General features: G+C 42.9%; 1 protein-coding gene across 7 annotated transcripts in view; it reads right to left on the reverse strand.

The window, feature by feature from the left end:
* Window positions 1-17,749, reverse strand: part of klhl29 (kelch like family member 29) — a 274,138-nt gene that overhangs the window by 201,249 nt on the left and 55,140 nt on the right. The window contains exon 2 of one of the 7 annotated variants that reach the window (XM_026142811.1): window positions 961-1,063. The exons of the other annotated variants lie outside the window; for them this stretch is intronic. The gene's annotated coding sequence lies outside the window, so the exon portion shown is untranslated. The remainder of the gene's footprint in view (window positions 1-960; window positions 1,064-17,749) is intronic. 7 annotated transcript variants of the gene reach the window in all.

Here is a 17,749-nt window from a genome sequence, read left to right on the forward strand (position 1 = left end):
AGGACTGGACTTTAAATGGCTCACAATTGACACTGACTTTGAACTCGGCTGAGGTCTGGAAAATTGGGCCCGTCTCCAGGTTAAAAACGGGATCCTCGTGTCTGCTTCATGCAATATGTAGCGTGGCCTGCACACTACGTATCGCTAGCTGCTCCAAAGCTGGAAGAATTTACAAAGAGCTCATAGTGGAGATCATGAAAGAGCACTAAAAAGACTTTTCTCACCTCTTTTGTAGAAGGGAACAAGTCCATATTAAAAACAAGCTTGCAACAGAGGATTGTTTCATTTCTTAGTTCCTGTTTGATTAGAATAGGTGGTTAATATAAAATCCTCACTATGACAACCTTGCATTTGGCATCAATACAAAGCGCTTACTTTAATTTATACCATAGCAAAACAATTCCATACTTACAATAGGTTTAATGTATTTCACTAAATCGACCGCAGCAGCTTGAAATTAGACTTTAAATAAAAATTCATAAATGGCATTACAGTTTATTGTTGAAACAAACAATAACAGCACACATAAGCCAGTATTGGCTGTAATTGTTATTAATCTCTGGCTCTCTTCCTTCTATCCTGTTTTCCTTCTCTACCCCAACCAATCACAGCAGATGGCCCCGCCCCTCCCTGAGCCTGGTTCTGCTGGAAGTTTCTTCCTGTTAAAAGGGAGTTTTTCCTTCCCACTGTCGCTTGTGCTTGCTCATAGGGGGTCACATGAATGTTGGGGTTTTCCCCTTTATGTATTATTATATTATTATTGTATTACCTTACAATACAAAGCACCTTGAGGTGACTGTTGTTGTGATTTGGCGCTATGTAAATAAAATTGAGTTGAATTAATGTGTTATGAAGAGTTACTGTATTCAAATCACATGTTTTGGTGTGACTTTGGTGACGGTAAAGGAGCTCATTACAACACCAAATTTAATAACAACATCCATCCATCCATTCGCTTACCCTTATCAGGGTTGCAGCGCTGTCAGGGCCTATCCCAGCCACCACAGGCCTCAAGGCGGGGCACACCCTGGACAGGCCGCAATAACAAAGGTCCTTTAATGATCTACACAGGGGGCAGATAAAATAGAAGCTCCTGTCATGGACAGCATGGCTACAATCAGCTGTTTCTAAGGTAGATTCACTGAGGCGATCACTTTCAGGTCTGCAGAGTCCTAAAAGCACCTTGTACGTTACACCACTATGGTGAATGAGCCAAACCTAGTTACAGCTGCTCAACTGTGATTGGAACGTCTGTGTTCGTTGCAGGTTTTCAGTAAATGTCTTTTGCATTAATTTCCTCTCCTGTTTTTTGTTATATGAGTCTCTGGGGGGTAGAACAGGGGCATCGCAGTCCACTCAGGTGAGCGATGAAGCAGTTTACCATCTTTCCTAAGAGGTTAACAGACTGGCCATTACACTTTACAAATCGTGGATAAAACATTTTAATGTGAACACACTCCTGACGGGGTAACTGCAGCAATCACACCGAAGCATCATAAAAAAACAGCGAAATAAATAAATAAATAAAATAACAATAATAATATTAATAGATTCAGCACTTTGTTTATTGTATCATTTCCTCCCACTGTTCAAAGTTATCTGTTAGGCAAATCCATCGACATCAGCAGCTTTGAAATTGGTTTTATCTCCAAAATGACTAATGTGCATGTGGATGAGAGAGCCTGTACAATCAGGAGTGAATGTTAAATATATTAATATATGCGCCAAACAAACTCTGCCACGAAAAACAAGGGGGAGATTGAGCTGGTTACGTTTTCCCCGAGAGCAGAATGCAATTATGAAGAGTGTGTAGGACAAAGTAAATAAAGCAGGAAGACTGTGTGTGCTTGACAAGATGAATAATTTCCTTCCCAACTTCGCCGGACTTCACTTAATGCCGTTCTTATTTCTAGAGAGGGTTTCATTCTGTTGAGATACAACTCGTGGCCACGGCTGAAAAGGTCACCCTCAATGAGTCTAATTACCATGTATTAAATGGCTCGACCCCACTTCATTTGCATCCGGCCCTGCCATTCTTCCCTCAGAAGTTGTTTGGGGCAAAGATCACTTTTGGCAATGCGCAGGCGGCGCTCCGGTGGGAACTCTGTGGAGCTCAGGAGAGAATTAGTAACCGCCGCTTCCTCCCGGTGCAGATTTATGATTTTTTTTTTTTTGGTTCAAATAATCCAAAATGTTTGCAAAAATGATTTGACACGTGATGTGTCAAAACTCACAATTTTAAATTTATTTTAAAGCTAACTTTAGTATTTACTTTTAAGGGAATAAAAATTCTAGTTTGTACATTAAACATTATGTAGCAGGCCAAATAAAATCAGACATGAATAGCTTGAGTTTATTAAATTATTATTAAAATCTATTATATTGCAGCATATGTCTAACTAAGCAGCTTGTTCTCTTTTCTTTAGAGATGTAACACATTTCGGGGTCAAATTTCAGACGTCACATTTGACATATTTGAAATCTTTACACTGCACACCAGAATCAAAGCTTTCAAATTCGAAGACTTTGTCAGTTACCGGCCAATAAATCGTTAAGCCGACCTTGAAGAACTTGGTGGATGTAAATCAAATATTCATTTAAACTTTTAGAGCCACCGTGTGTACAGACAGAACAACACATCAATGATTATAACCATCTGCCCAATAGGAAAATATCACAACCAGTATTTATTCTCCAACTTGATACAAAGTATATAAAAAGGCAAACATTGGCCACATCGGTGTGACAGCTCTCTTATGTACACTTGCATTCAGAGTTTCAAGGTAGGTGGCAGGTAGGTTGGTGGGAGTTCTTCAGTGAATTCATGCAATCAAAGACTGATTCATCATGCAGAGCAACATGCATGACTCCTTTTTGTTGAAGATGGCCCTTTATTACTCTGGCTTTATGTTTGGGGTTGTTGAAAACTGAATAGGGGTCCAATTAAAACACACTGAACTGAAAGAGTGACTACATTTCTAGTATGAGTTGAAAGCTTTTTTCCCAGAGTACCGCACTTAACAGATGATATATGATTTCTATCCACTTGACTTCATATCACAGATTCTTTCAGTCTGAATCTCAACATCCAAGTGTAGTGAGAGCATGTGGTAAGCTCGGTTGTCACTCTGTCTTCGTCAGCTCAGTGTGAACTGAGGATGTCAGTCAAAATAGTGAATATGCTCAAATAGTGTGCTAACCCGTCATTTAATTAGAATGCACACCTCGGCTTCACCTAAGAGTTACATACAACGGTAATCCCTCCCGAGGATGCTTAATACAAGGAAGAGACACAAGGAAGACGGCCAATCAACAGACAGATCAGGTGTGTGATTGAGCCGTGTTTCTCACTGCGATTGTTGCAAACATCAGCTACTAAAGCCGCAATTATTTATTCAACCAATTACGCCCAAACTCCTGAGACAGGTCTAAACAGGCTGAGGGGTGGAGCCACTGGAACGAAGCGGAGGTGTTAGTGGGGTTAGCTGGTATAATAAAGTGCACATTTCACACAGCACATTGCATAGCCAAGAGCCACATTCAGGGCAATAATGCAATAATGAGGAAATTCAATCAGCAGTGCAGGCAGTGTCTTGACTACATGACTGCTGAATTCATCTGAGAGGTGCGCGGGAGCACTGCGGCGACACGCTTTCCCCATTTATTACCGTAAATGTTAAGCTTTTACTACAGCCCGCGAAAGAAATCAAAACTGAGCTCAGGAGTGAAGTAAATATAAATTTAAAAGTATCGATTAACGCAGCCCACAACACACAGCTCTGCGGAGGCATTGAGCGAAAACTCAGGGGCTGCCGCTGAAAGCTAAAGCTCGCCGAGTGGAAATTTGAAGGGTTTCCTTTTAAAAAATCCACAGAACCGCCGAAGCCAAATGAAAGTACACACACTGTTCCACGTTATTACTTGTCACAAGGAAGCAATAAGTAGGAGAGATTTACAATAGGCAGAATAATATGTGCTAATATATTCGCGTTCCACCGGGCCTTTAGTTTGGAAATCTTCTTATAAAGAGTCTCTACATTTCCAAATGACTGCAGTATGAACAGTTAATGGACAATATTGGATTTAATCAACCATGGAGCACAAGTCTGGATGAAACACTAACAAGCGAGAGCGATGTACAAGTTTAAACTCTTGCATCCTGTTAGTTAGTTGTGATTTAATGATATCCCCCCCCTCAGATCTGAAGCCCCCACGCCTGAAATCAAAGAGCATAATTCTTTGGCAGGCCGGCCCTGATTGGAAAAACGCACAGGGGCCGTTAGGCTACACTCGCAGGTTGGATATCCTTAGGCTATTTCGCTGTTTCCTTTTTTTCTTCTTCTAAATAGCTTCTTATGGTCATTTCTCTAAATGACAGTGAAGTATTATCATGGACCCAGGGATTGACATTACTTCTAGATACCGAGCCCTATCAGCCTTTTCCAGTTATATAGCCCGGTTCTTGAGTGCATTCCTAGGAAACGCTCGTTTTCCCAGGCTGAAGTTGAACTCGTGCAACATACTGACATTTAAAAGCTGCACATCTTAGCATTGCTTTGCCTGCTTATTAGTTTCCTCCACAGTTTACACGCATAAACAAAAAAAAAAAAGCCCTAAAATAGTGGGAAATGCTTCCATTTTTCTTGTTGAGCCGCAAAGGGATTTCTGTGTTAATTAGAGCCGTTATGGTGACGGCTCTGAAGCTGGACGGCGACTATTGTTGCTGCTCTGTGGCCGCAGAGATGGAAAATGGAAAAAAAAAAGAAAGTGCATTTTTGTGTAGCACACAGAAGAGAGAGAGAGAAGGGAATAGAAAAAAAAAAGTCTGATGAAAGGTGGTTTTCAGCGTCCATTATTTTTGTTACAGTTTATGAATATCTCAGGAGATGAAAGAAATAAGGCCTGAGGGAGCAGCAGATGGAAAAGCTCCATCACATCTCGAGAGGTACAAACACCGACTCTCTTTCTCTCTCTCTCTCTCACACACACACACACACACACAGTGTGAAGTACACAAGTCATGCATAGGTGGAGATGCACACGGGGATTTTCAATTTGTAATCAGACCCAGCGTGGCGAACTCTCAACATTCGCCTTCGCTGTCCTCCTGTATTTGGCATCAAAGTTTCGCTCCGCCATAAAAGCCAAATTCTCTATGACATAGTGGAGATTACTCTGTCGAAAATGCAATCAGCCAAAGCCTGCCTCAAGTGCTGATGAATTACCGTGGCTTAGGAGAAGACAATGACTTGTCAGTTTTTGTGCCGATTGGCTACGATGAGGGACACGCACAAAAGGGAAAAAGTCACAGTGCGAGCCCGCGACCCGAAAATCGTGACAGATCGGCATTCTTGAATCTTTAACTCCAGATCTGTCCGTGCACGTACTGAATACTTCTGCATTTTGAATCCAGAAACATCCAGCCTCCATAGAAACCGACAACAGTACTCTTATGTTGTTCTGATTTCATCTAAAACATTATTATAAACATTATGTGAAACTTGCGTCCTTTATTTCCTTCCTGTTGCAAACTGCATAATTTTTTCCTGTTCTTCATGTCCCCCCCTCAAAAAACCCCATGTCTTACGCTGATATCAGAATTGTTGATACATTGAATCTAGTGTAGTACGTATTAATCTTTTTGTGTCATTGTCAAAGTCAAATAAATATATATTTTTTAAAGATCTCAAACAAATAAAGTGCTTATCTCTCACTCACTAACATATTGATTTAAAGTTTGGAGATGATCCAGTGGAAACTAAAGCTTTATACTAATTCATGTGACCCTGACCTTTGACACATGACCTTAAAGTATAGCATCTTGTATTTTATTATGTTTACCTTTTCGAGCAGATCGGACTAAAATCGTCGGCTTCTTTAAACTGTGAAAACTTCAGATTTTAAAATACATTCATGCAGTGTGTGATTTTGATTATGCATGCGAACAATGAAGGTCAGGGTTAATTGCTTAGCCAACCCAGGTCCTCGTTTCCCCCAAGGCCCAGTGTACTGTTGTGAAGTTTGAAGACGATCGATTAAATAAATAAAGTTCTTGTGACCTCAACCCAAGTTTCACCAAATTTAAATCAGCTTGAGCTCTTTGGTATCTACAACCACAAAATTTGAAAATGATAACTTGAAAAAAGTGGATGCTAGTCTGCTAACAAACAGACAGACAAACGGCACAGATAGACTATGTGCACGTTAGCATATGCTACTTCCGGTGCAGAAACTCCTGTGGGGAGCTTTGTTTCCGGTGTCCTAGTCGCGCCTTGTTTACAGTCCAAAACAAGTTAAGCAAATGAATGAATCAAGCGGCGATTTACATTTCTATAGATGTCTTGGGCATTTACCCAATATATCTGTAAATGATGTTCATCGACTTGTCGATATTTTTTCCCCGCGCCTCAGAGCAAAAGAGAAAAGGGATTCAAATGTTATATTTCTCAGCTGTCCCTCGTTTATCGCGGGTGTCATGTTCTAAAAACAACCAGCGATAGGTGAAATCAAGTAGCCAATTTTATTTTTTGACGGTGCAAAACGTTTCGTGGACATCGTGGACATACAGCACTGCACTTCAGAGTCACACTGCTAGCGATCGATGCAGCGATTCTGTACTGTACAGGAGAGACGTCACGGAGGAGATCGTCTGCAGCGATCAGGACGCAGGACACAATGTGATGTAAAAAAAAACAAAACGTGCAAACTTGCACTAAAAAAATCTGCGAAACAGCGAGGTGAAAGGTGAACCGCATTATAGCGAGGGACCACTGTAATTTTGAAGGTAAGTCACAACATACCCTTCGTAAATACTAATGTATAGAAACCCTTACCAGCGATCATTCATTTTTTGTACTTGACTAGCTGATATCGACATAACGGGAAACATCTGGTTTGACTATTCTTCACCTGTAGTTTGAATGCTGAACATTTGCCTGTTTGAATCATGAGACCAGTCACTATACAGAGATGTGCTTCTGAATGTGGACGATGTGTCTTCTGCTGCAGTGATGCAGTTCTGCTTGTGTTGAGTGATGTAAACAACTGATCGATCTAAACTCTTTAAACGTCAAAATTGATCATTAGATTTTTTATGAAACAACAGCGGTGAGTGTTCCCACCTTCTCCTCTTTGTAACTTAACGCGATCTTTCCGTTTTAGAGTTTTGGACATGATTTTGGAGGATATCTTCGCAGTAGCGATTGACCGCAAAGTAAAGCTACCGGAAATGTACAACCCCACATCCGGTCTCAAACCAGGAAGTTAGCATTTTCTCGTGCACAGGGTCTATTACAGGAAGAAAAATAAGCATTACATACGCTGAGGTGATATCAGAATGTTTGTTTAGAAGTTCTGCATAAACCGTCTGTTGCTTTGATGCAACATGCTGGGGGTTTTTTTTGTCTTTCTGCACATTTATTCATACAGGATGATATGAAATGATGATCAATATTCCCTTTAAACTGTGCTTTCACCACGGTGAGCGTTACTTTTCAAACTCAGCTTTCACCCTTCGCCGCTGCATTGAATAGGAGCTAATTTGCTTGAGGAAACGGCTCGAGTGATCATAAAAATCATTTTACTTCAGGCGTGCTCGTGTAAGAAGTTGATTGCAAATAAAGGGATATGATCACAGTGCTGAAAGGATCGGGCTCGAAGTCATTTTAAAGTCAAACTAAAACACAAGTCCCAGCCAATCAAAAAAAACAAACATCAAACGCACAAAGTCACCGGCAGCATATTTTCTATACAAGAAAAACAAGAATACCCGTCATTCTTTCACCCGTCGTTATTAACCTTTTCACTCGTCCTCCGTCATCCCAGCTTCCTTAGTCACCTTTAATAAGGTTGCGGCAGAGGAAGATAATTGTGCAGTCGCCCACACAGGAGGCCACTTGAAGACAGAAACAGAAAGGGCCACGGGAAAACACTGCGAGCCAACTTTTCCTGAGTCGGTTGAGACGGTCTGAATTATGAAACCCCTGAACCGCCGCCGGATCAGCTGTGAGTGCCGTTTACTTTCTACGCCGCGCCGTCAATAGCAGGTCACGGCTTTTTACAGGCTATAGCGAGCATATTAAGGATGTTGTCTGAAAATAGCAGATTGCACTAACAGGAAATTGCTCCTCGACAGTGAAGCGCAGCAAGCTTACTGCAATTTGTGTTTTCTGTTAATGTCCTGCAACTTAATATTAAGAACAATGTGATTTTCACAGGAAAGCAGTGACCCGCGATTTACAGCACATCTGAAGTAAAACATAAATATGCTAACATGCAGATTTCCACGATTTCTCATGTTACTGTTCAATGTCTGTGATTACAACAACAACAACGTGCCCTGCTGAAGACTCCTTCATTAATAGAAATGCTGCTAGCAATGAACAATTCCTTTTTAAAAATTGATCTTTTGCTGTTACATCCCATTAAAAATGGATGAGGCGGGGGCGGTGGTGGGGTCACCGGCAGCCGGTGTTGTTTCAGCTTCAGCTGGAAACTGAAAATAATCCGAATCGTCGCAGGGCAATGCAAGAAATCAGAGTCTCATGTGGCCTCCTTTTTCTCTTTCCTTGTATCATACTCCAGCAGTGAAGTGCCGAGTCTCCCATGCTGCCTGTCAGCCTCCATCCATGTTAATACTCTGGGGTACGGTTTGATTCTCTGTGGCTGAAGAAAGGCACACAGTGAAGTAGGAGGAAGCATGTTTCCAGGCCTGTGCCCTGGAAACGGTCATTAAATAGTCATGGGTCCCTGTGCTGAGCTATGCCGTGCCATGCTAGGCTGAGCTGGGCTGCTTCAGCATCACTGGTCATGTAATGCTCATCGCTGCAAGGGGTCAGGCAGAGTGCAAGGCTGCTACTCTGTTACGGGACCGGTTTGTCTGCGCTTACATGAGAGTCTCTGCACACGCCACACGGGCGCGCGCGCGTTTACCTCGCTTCGAGCCGGCTGGTTTGTCTGCTTTGAGTAAGGTCGCATCACGGTCACTGAGCGGTTTGACACGTCACGCAGATGGGAGATGGGCTCTTCTTATGTGTTTTTTGGAAAGGCTATCTATCTTGTCTTTTTTGTGAGCACGCGTGTTGCTACATATTCTTCTCTGAGTGGGTGTATGTAAGCTGTGAAGGTCACCAAGCAAAGCATATGAAAGTGGAAGAACCCTTTGAGGTTTTATCGGGTGATAAGAGTGTGTGTGTGTGTGTGTGTGTGTGTGTGTGTGTGTGTGTGTGTGTGTGTGTGTGTGTGTGTGTGTGTGTGAGTGAGAGAGAGAGAGAGAGAGAGCGCTACCCTTTGCAGTGCTCCACTGTGGAAGCCAAATGAGACCCGACTGTAGACTGGAAAGGCTTCAGCGATGTGTTCTTGATGTTTGGTTTTCTGTCACACTTTTTTTTTTTCCTCCTGTAACAGCTCACAAAGGAAGGCACTCAGCTCAGTTTAAAAAAATCCATGGTGTGTGTGTGTGTGTGTGTGTGTATATAAGAGTTCAGTTCTGTCACAGAGGAGCGTAAAATACAGCTAGCCACAATGTAACTAATATCAGCCAGGTTGGCACACTATTACTTTTTGCACAAACTTTTGATTACCTTTGGTTGGTCAATGTTTTAACGTGTCCTAGACAAAAGCAAAAATGATGTTTCCTAAAAATCTAATTTTAATTTGCTCTCTTCCATACTCAACTTGTTAGCCTCTCAATTTGGCACAGACAGCTCTGCTCGTCAGGTCTGAAGCCGGCCCAGTTCGGCTTTCTGCTCTGGATTTCTCTCTTTTTTGCTCTCATTAGTTCTCCACACTCTGGACTCTCAGCCGAGTTAAGCTACAATTCCCACAGAGCTTCACACATCCTGCAAACTGCCCTGGTCTCTCTTAGCTGGACCGACGTTGTGGATGTTACTACAACATTGGTTTGGGTTTCAACACCACCTAGATGCTATTATTAAACCTTCTAGCAAGCAAAAGCTTGTGATCAAGAATTACTCTCTACTTCCTCCATAATGATTATAATGAAACAAAATGAACAACAATAAAAATCTGTCCACCCACGGTTCAGTTCTGCGACTGTACTGTGCTCAGTTTTGACCAGGGAGATGACGCCGGAGTTCAACCATGTTTGCTGGGTTCACACACTCCCCCGCTCTGCCCCGACTCGACATCCCATCCGTGGCCCGTTCAGCCCTGCAGTAATTAATCATCTTTTATCTAACGACAGCCGCCTATATATTCATCGACCCGTCACATCTAGCTAGCTCAGGCTCCTTTTATAGCAGTGTTCATATCAAAATGTGTTGCTAAGCAACCTGGCATGCACAATTTTTGTTTTGCATTCATTTCTTTGAAGTCTTATCGATGTCCACGGTGGATCTAGGTACAAGTTATGATTTTTTTTCTTTTTATCCCACATCCGAAAATTAATTATAAGACAAATAACCCCATTTTAGAAAAAGTCAAAATATCAGATAAAAGGGTTTTATTTTAAGACACGATTTTTCAAAATGCCAAGCAGAAGCAGTTCTGAAGAAGCTTCTCGGATGAGAGGTGAAACGTCTTCAAGTAACTTAAAGAAGTCCAGACGCTTTTCTTTGCAAGCTCCTTTGACAAGCAGTTCTAGTTTTTAGAAATAGTTATATAGTAGCTGGTTGATTAATAATAATAATGCAATCAATTTGTCTGTGAAGGTTCTCAGTCCACAACAGCAATCAATTAATAATTCTTAATTGGCAGCCACACTGAGGTCAGGCTGACTTTCGTCACTTGGACGTGGAGTGACGGATAACTTCATCACTTGCTTAAGTTTGTGGTTTTGCCCATCTTTGGCATTACTGATCGTGGCTCAAGAGTTGGGCGTTCGTCTTGTAATCGGAAGGTTGCCGGTTCGAGCCCCGGCTCCGACAGTCTCGGTCGTTGTGTCCTTGGGCAAGACACTTCACCCGTTGCCTACTGGTGGTGGTCAGAGGGCCCGGTGGCGCCAGTGTCCGGCAGCCTCGCCTCTGTCAGTGCGCCCCAGGGCAGCTGTGGCTACACTGTAGCTTGCCATCACCAGTCTGTGAATGTGTGTGCGAATGGGTGGATGATTGTGTATAGTGTAAAGCGCTTTGGGGTCCTTAGGACCAAGTAAAGCACTATACAAGTACAGACCATTTACCATTTTACCATTTGAATTCCCATGCCAACTTCTTTTCCATGCCTTGTAATGTCCCTTCCCACCAGCCAGTGATATAGCCCTAAATCACAACAACAGCTGCCTCTAGGTGCTTTATATTGTGAAGACCCTGCAGTAATACAGACAAAACCCCAAACAATCAGATGAACGAGCACTTTGGCAACAGTGGGGAGGAAAAACTCCCTTTTAACAGAAAGAAACCTTCAGCAAAACCAGGCTCAGCGAGCAGCAGCCATCTGACATCTTTGTTTATTGATAAATAAAGCACTAAAATAGTCGTGACAATCTTTAATTTTTTTCTTTTTTGCTTGTTTGTTTCTGTAGCAGCGCAAAACCAAACAGAGAAGCAGAGAAAAAATTAAAAAACTGGAAACACACAATGCTTCAGCTTCTAATTGGCTGATTAAAAATTAATGAGGTATTATGGCATGTTTTTCTGCACTGAACATACAACTTGACGATCCTCCTCATGCCTGAGGGCAGGCATTTTATGCACTCAACATATACCAGCAAGATCTGAATCAATGGAGTGACGAATGACTTCCAACACACTGTAGACTCAGCAAATGTTAAATATTCTCATTAGCTTGCTGAAAGATCACTCCAGCAGCAGTGCTGGTGCCCTTAACGGTCTGAGCCTCCGGCGGTCCAAAACAACCCCCACCCAACACCACCACCAGCACACTTGTGTTCTCTTCTCCTCCCACCAGCATCGCCCTTCTTCTCTTTTCGTCTCAATTCATCGGTTGTGGGGCTTACATTGGCAGCTCCGAGGCAATATTGGCATCAGAGCTGCCATACGTGTCTCTGTCAAAGCAGAAGCAGCGGGGCATCAAAGACGGACAGACACCCGATATGTTGTAACTGCTGTTCCCCTGTGGGACGGATGATCCGGGTTGTTAGCACGGAGTTTCAAGATTAACCGAACCAGCTGTCCTAACAAAATGCTGCAACTTGACTTCTGCTCAACCTTCGGCTTCTGCTGTATCACCTATCACTTATAATTCAAACAGCTGTGTCCCCGAAACCATTAAAAGACAACTGAACCGTGTCCTCTGTTTATCAGGTTTTCCTCTCCGATCTTGAAAATAAACAGGTAACGCAAGACGCGTTTGGCTCGGCAATATTGAGCTGCCAGCAGCGGGTGTGTTAAGGAGAAGGGTCTGGGATAAGGAGAGGAAGGAGGAGAAGAGACAAGCAGAGCACAGAGCTCAGGGCAGAGGTGGCTTTCGGCCATCCATCTCCGGTTTCAGGATTCAGAGAGTGCTGACAGGTCTGGGTCCCCCGGCACAGGCCTCTGGGCTGTAACCACGGATACCCAGACAAACCAAGAGCTGTCACTCAAGCAGTACTAGCTAGAGAGAGTCACAGGAGATGTGAGAACAGGATAGCCAGACACCAGGGGTGTGTGTATGTTCTTATACCTCTGTGTGTGTGTGTGTGTGTGCTGCAGATTGTACAAAAGGAAGGACAGTGTTGGTCTAGTGAGATATCATCAGTCACTCTTGGGAAAGACACACACACAGAAGACACACAGCAAACAAATTCTTGATACTGGAGAAGGTTTTGTGAAACTCCGGTTTAGACACACACAGACATGCTGATAATAGCAAACTGCCACTTCATGAATTTTGCAGCTGTCTAAATCTCCTTGACATTTTTATAAAAGCATTCTCCTCTGGCAAAGCGCCACTGTGCTTCTCTTAGAGACAAATAAAGAACGGTGCAAATTAAGGCAAAGTTGGTAATGGCTAAAAAGTGTGAACAATCAGATCCAATGTCAGGGCAGAAAGGAGGTTAATAAACATGCACGCTTTAAAATGCGAGAGCTTCATTGCGCGGCTGTCTCTAAGAAACGTATGTTAGTGTTATTTTTAAGGTTTTTTCCAGCACGCACGCTGTAGATCTGAGGATCCGACAAGAAAAATACAGAAACAATGAAACCATAAAGAAAAGAACAGAGCACCTGCATATTGTGTATACAAACTAGTGAACTGTGTGTAGCAGAAACATAAAAATAAATTATTTAAATCTCAACCTTGGTTTTTTTTATTTTCTCCCCTCTTCTTTGTTCTACACCATGCCATTGATTTCTCCTGGTGGCAAAGAGTGGGATGCATGAAGGTTAGACACACACACTATGTAGATAAATGACTCCTCAGCTCCAGAGTTTGATCCAAATGAAGCAATGATGTAGCTCACTGGCCCGGGCCCACACTGAAGTGAAACAGTGTGCTAGTAAAAAAAACGTGAGCGAGGTGGGTCAGAGTGTGTGTGGGGGGAGCTGGGGAAAAAAATCCCTCCTAGTACGACTCATGGAGGGGAAAAAACAACAAAAAAAGACAACTTTGTTTACAAGATCAAATCTGTGGCACGGCAGAAACAGTTACATCTAACTGAGCCTTGCTTACCTTGCAAATTTGATTAAATGGCAGTTTGCGCTTAGTGTAGCTTCTGATGCCGGCCTCTGTGTAGCACGTTCTATTAAATCAAGAACAAGAAATCTGTGTTCGCACAGAAAAGACGACCGCTTTGCATTTGCGGCTCCATCCACATCCGTGAATGCAATTACGCGCTCGTGCTCCGTACACGTCCGACGCTTAACAGCTTGTCTAAACGTGCATGTGACCGCCTGCGAGTTCATGACTGTGTGGTAGTGATGTTGATGTTATTTTCCTTTCTCAATCCAATACCCAGAGGCCCTGCTGGCTTTGCAGCACAGCAAAATTGGCCTGAGAGGTTTGGGAACACTTCCCCCTTACAAACAGGGGCAAATCAATAACGTCTCGGTTGAGGGAGCCACTCTCCATATGAAGGTGAGCTGACTCAGCAGTCTCGGGAACAGAAGGAAGGGGTGGGGGGTGGGGGGGTAAGCAAGGGAAGTGGGGATGGAAATGATTGCTTTACAAGCGGTAAAATGCACGGCGGTGTTGAGAACCCTCTGCGGACACCGCTCTACACGCCTTCTCAATCCCTCCGGTGGAGAAGCCGGATGGGGAGAGGGCGAGGAGAGCGCAGGCTGCATGCTCGGCTTGTAAATACAATAGCCCCGCTTTCCCGTGCCGCGAGCGTAATCCCGGGCTCAGTTTTTTCGCTTTCATAGTGCTCCCTGTCAATCTCCTCCGTTACAGTAGCCAGACGAGCCCTGATTTTTGAACGTGCCAAGTCAATCACAGCTCCGCAGTAGCACGATGGAGCCAGAGACCACAGGAAAATCCATGTCTTTAGCATCCCTTCGAGTCTATTTATTCTTGCAGGGTCTCAGCAGCTATGAGTGTGTTGATTAAATGTGGGAGTCGGCTAATTACGGGGTGTTCAGGCAGGAGAGTGGAAAGCGAGGGGAGGGCGGACGTTGCAGGGAGCACTGACGTCCTTCAAGCGCAGCGGGGAATCGGCAGCGCCGGGTTTGGCAGTGAAGACGGCTGTTATCAATTCTCATTAAAAATCCCGAAAGGCTGAATCATCTGTGAACATCACCTACAGACCCCACAGATCTATTTTCTTCCTGTCATCAGTTCTTGCACTTAGAAACGAGCATCAATCCGCACATTTCTTTTTTTAGTTTGTAAACGTTACACAAGAATGGGTGTAGGTGCGAGGATGCCTTCTTTCCTAAAATATCCACTTCCATTTGCACGGAAGAAGTCTGTTCCCTTACTTGTTTGATATTTGGTAGTTACAGTTTCACCTTTTTGCAGGGCAGTGACCAGTATTTCTCCACTTTTGAGTATGGCTATGTTAGTGTTGTGTGATACGAGGAGAGCTCTCTTTTTTGGTGTGTCTGTTTAACATCTGAATGCTTAAAAAAAAAGTTGGGAAGCTGTGGAAAGTATTATGTGAACGATGGTTTGTTGCGTTAAGAAAAGACAGGTGTCCTAAGGTGGCACTCTTGACCATTACCGTCCCTCCGGATGGTGACAGAGGAGGTGGTGTCAGGGAGTTGTTAGTGTCAGCAGCAGGAAGCAGTTGTCAAAACATGCAGATAATTGGGTTTATAAAAAGAATAGTTTATAGCATAATTAATATAAACTTTCCAACAAGTTCAGTTTTCGTCTCATCAGCCTTCAGAATATTTTCTCCATTTTTCCACAGTGTCTCTCTTATTGTTGACTCATGAGCACTGACTGAGCCCTGCAGATCTTTAGATCTTGTTTTGTGAAACTCCTGCATGAGTTTATGATGCACTCTGATATTTTGGTTGGTCAGACACTCGTCGGACACTGACGTCTGGCGACGGAGCCAGACGTCAGTGTCTTTGTTCCTCAGCTGTTTCTTTAGATCGTGCCATGATGTGTTGATTTTTGAAATCTTTTAGCATATTAAACGTTGACAGACAGGTTCTTATGACTTAACAAGAAGAGCAATGACTTTTTCCAGACGGAGCCAGGTAGGTTTAAATAGCTTTTTCCTTAAAAAATGTGATCATTATTTGAAAAACTGTATTTTGTATTTATTTGCGTTATTGTTTAAAACTAAAACACATTTGATGATTGTGCAAAAATGGTCATCCCAGGCATCCATGTGCAAAGACGTGAGCAAATGAGGTTTATTCATAAAGCACAACCTAAGAGCTTGAAGTCAGCACAGCAGATTTAAACATGTAAAGCACTGGTAGGATCACTGAGCCTGAAAGCTGTGCAGGTGCAGTGGGAATCGGGTGCTCCTCTGGGGGCCGAAGGTGAGTGGCTGTTTTCCTCTCCCACAGTCAGAGGAGGCAAGCTTCACACTCCACGGTGACAGTAAATAAAAAGTATTTCAAAAAATCTGGCATCAGGCTTCCACATCTGCACTGCGAGAATGGCAGCAGTTGCCATTTTGTCATCTAACACGGCGTGAGGAACACAAAATTTTGAAGGAATGCTTTTTGTGACAAGCCGAATGCGGCGCCACGTCCCTGTCCATCATTTCGGTGAAATGTTAAATGGCATATGCATTGCAATATGTCAGAAAGTAATAGCCTACTGTCACATCTTCTCACATTTAGCTGCGGGTTAAAGCAGGTCTACCACGGAGCCAAGTGATAAAAGAAAGAACGGGGGGAAGAAGGGAACAGACAACCTGTAAATGCTGCTGTGTGAAAATCCACTGTGTGCATTATACATGTATATCTATATATAATATTCCAAAAACAAAAACATCCCATAAAGCTAAATAAGGCATGTGTCGTGTGTCGCTAGCTTTTCCTTCCATTGTGGGGTGATAAAGTCATGCAGCCCGGCTACAGAAAGCTATTGACAGAGTGAGAATACTTGGTGCACATAGCCTTTAAAGCAGCTGTCTGCTCTGGTGAGGGCTAGATGAGCCAACCGAGGTGAATATATTACTCTTACTCAGTGAATGTCACAAATGCCATTTCCAACTGCTGAATGTCAGCGAGACTGTTGGGGTGACTGCTAACACCGCAGAGCTCTGTGACGTCTATATCCCCGCTGTTAACATCCTGCATCCCCGCTTTTTAAATAACAAACAAAACCACAGCTGCTTTGAGCCAAGCAAATATCAATAAGTGAGAGAGACTGAAGGCGATTGGCCGGCGCGTTGCTGCTGAATATTGCTTAAACTTTTTTTTTTGTCATTTCTCTAGGCTACATATGCTGCTTATTTTTTCCCCTAACTGAATGAGAGGCTTTGATATTGATTTTTTTTTCCCTCTTTCTTCCTTCCCAAACTGAACACAAACAATATTAGTGCAGAAATCTACTATTTCATAGGTGCAAACAAACAAATGATACAGGAGAAGCTTTTGTCTCTGAAGTTCGGCGGGCGCGGAGACGTTTTTAATGAGCGACCCCTGTCGGCTATAGGCGGAGCCAAAATGGACTCGGGGAAACAAACAAGAGAGCAACTGAAGCACATCTCTCTAACACACTCCCAGCATCAGTGATGCTCATTGTTTGCAGTGCTGCCATCAGGGGCATGTTGCCTCTGATTATTTCCCCCACATCTTTTGATACGAATGCCAAGGTCGTTCCATGCATCAGATTAAGCCGCAACTCTTTATCGCTTTGCATCATCTCTCTCACATTCCCCACAGGTCATATATAAATATATATATCCCTCATTTACAGGTGCCAAATAATACTGCATGTATTTTTTTGTCTGAAAATGATATGTTTGATTAGGAAACACCTTAAATCTGTCAGAGAGAGCATGCTCCCGGTTAAGCTCATCATTGTTTGTTTGGATTTGAGACTGATCTAATTATTTTTCCATGAAGATTAAAGTTTTTTTTCCTTTTAATTAAAGGCTCTTATCAAATCTGAATAAACCTGCATAATTGGCTGAACTATTGCGAGTAAGTTGCACTATTAATACCTTCTTAAACAAAACCCATCCCCAAAAAACCAAAGAGCAGCGTAGCAAATAGTTTCTTCAAACACCGAGAACGCGAGTCGCAAAACACGAAGCGGTAAATAAATTAAAAAAAACAACTACAAAAAAAACACCAGACACTGACGGCCAGTTGTGTTCAACACAAGACACCCAACCATCAATATAAACAATAATTATTCTTTCAGAATGTCTGCAGATTATACACGAGGAAAGGCAACTAATTTCATGCAGCAATTTTGACTGTATTTACTCATAAACCAC

The sequence above is a fragment of the Astatotilapia calliptera genome, chromosome 15 (assembly GCF_900246225.1).
Source record: "Astatotilapia calliptera chromosome 15, fAstCal1.2, whole genome shotgun sequence".
Lineage (NCBI taxonomy): Eukaryota > Metazoa > Chordata > Actinopteri > Cichliformes > Cichlidae > Astatotilapia > Astatotilapia calliptera.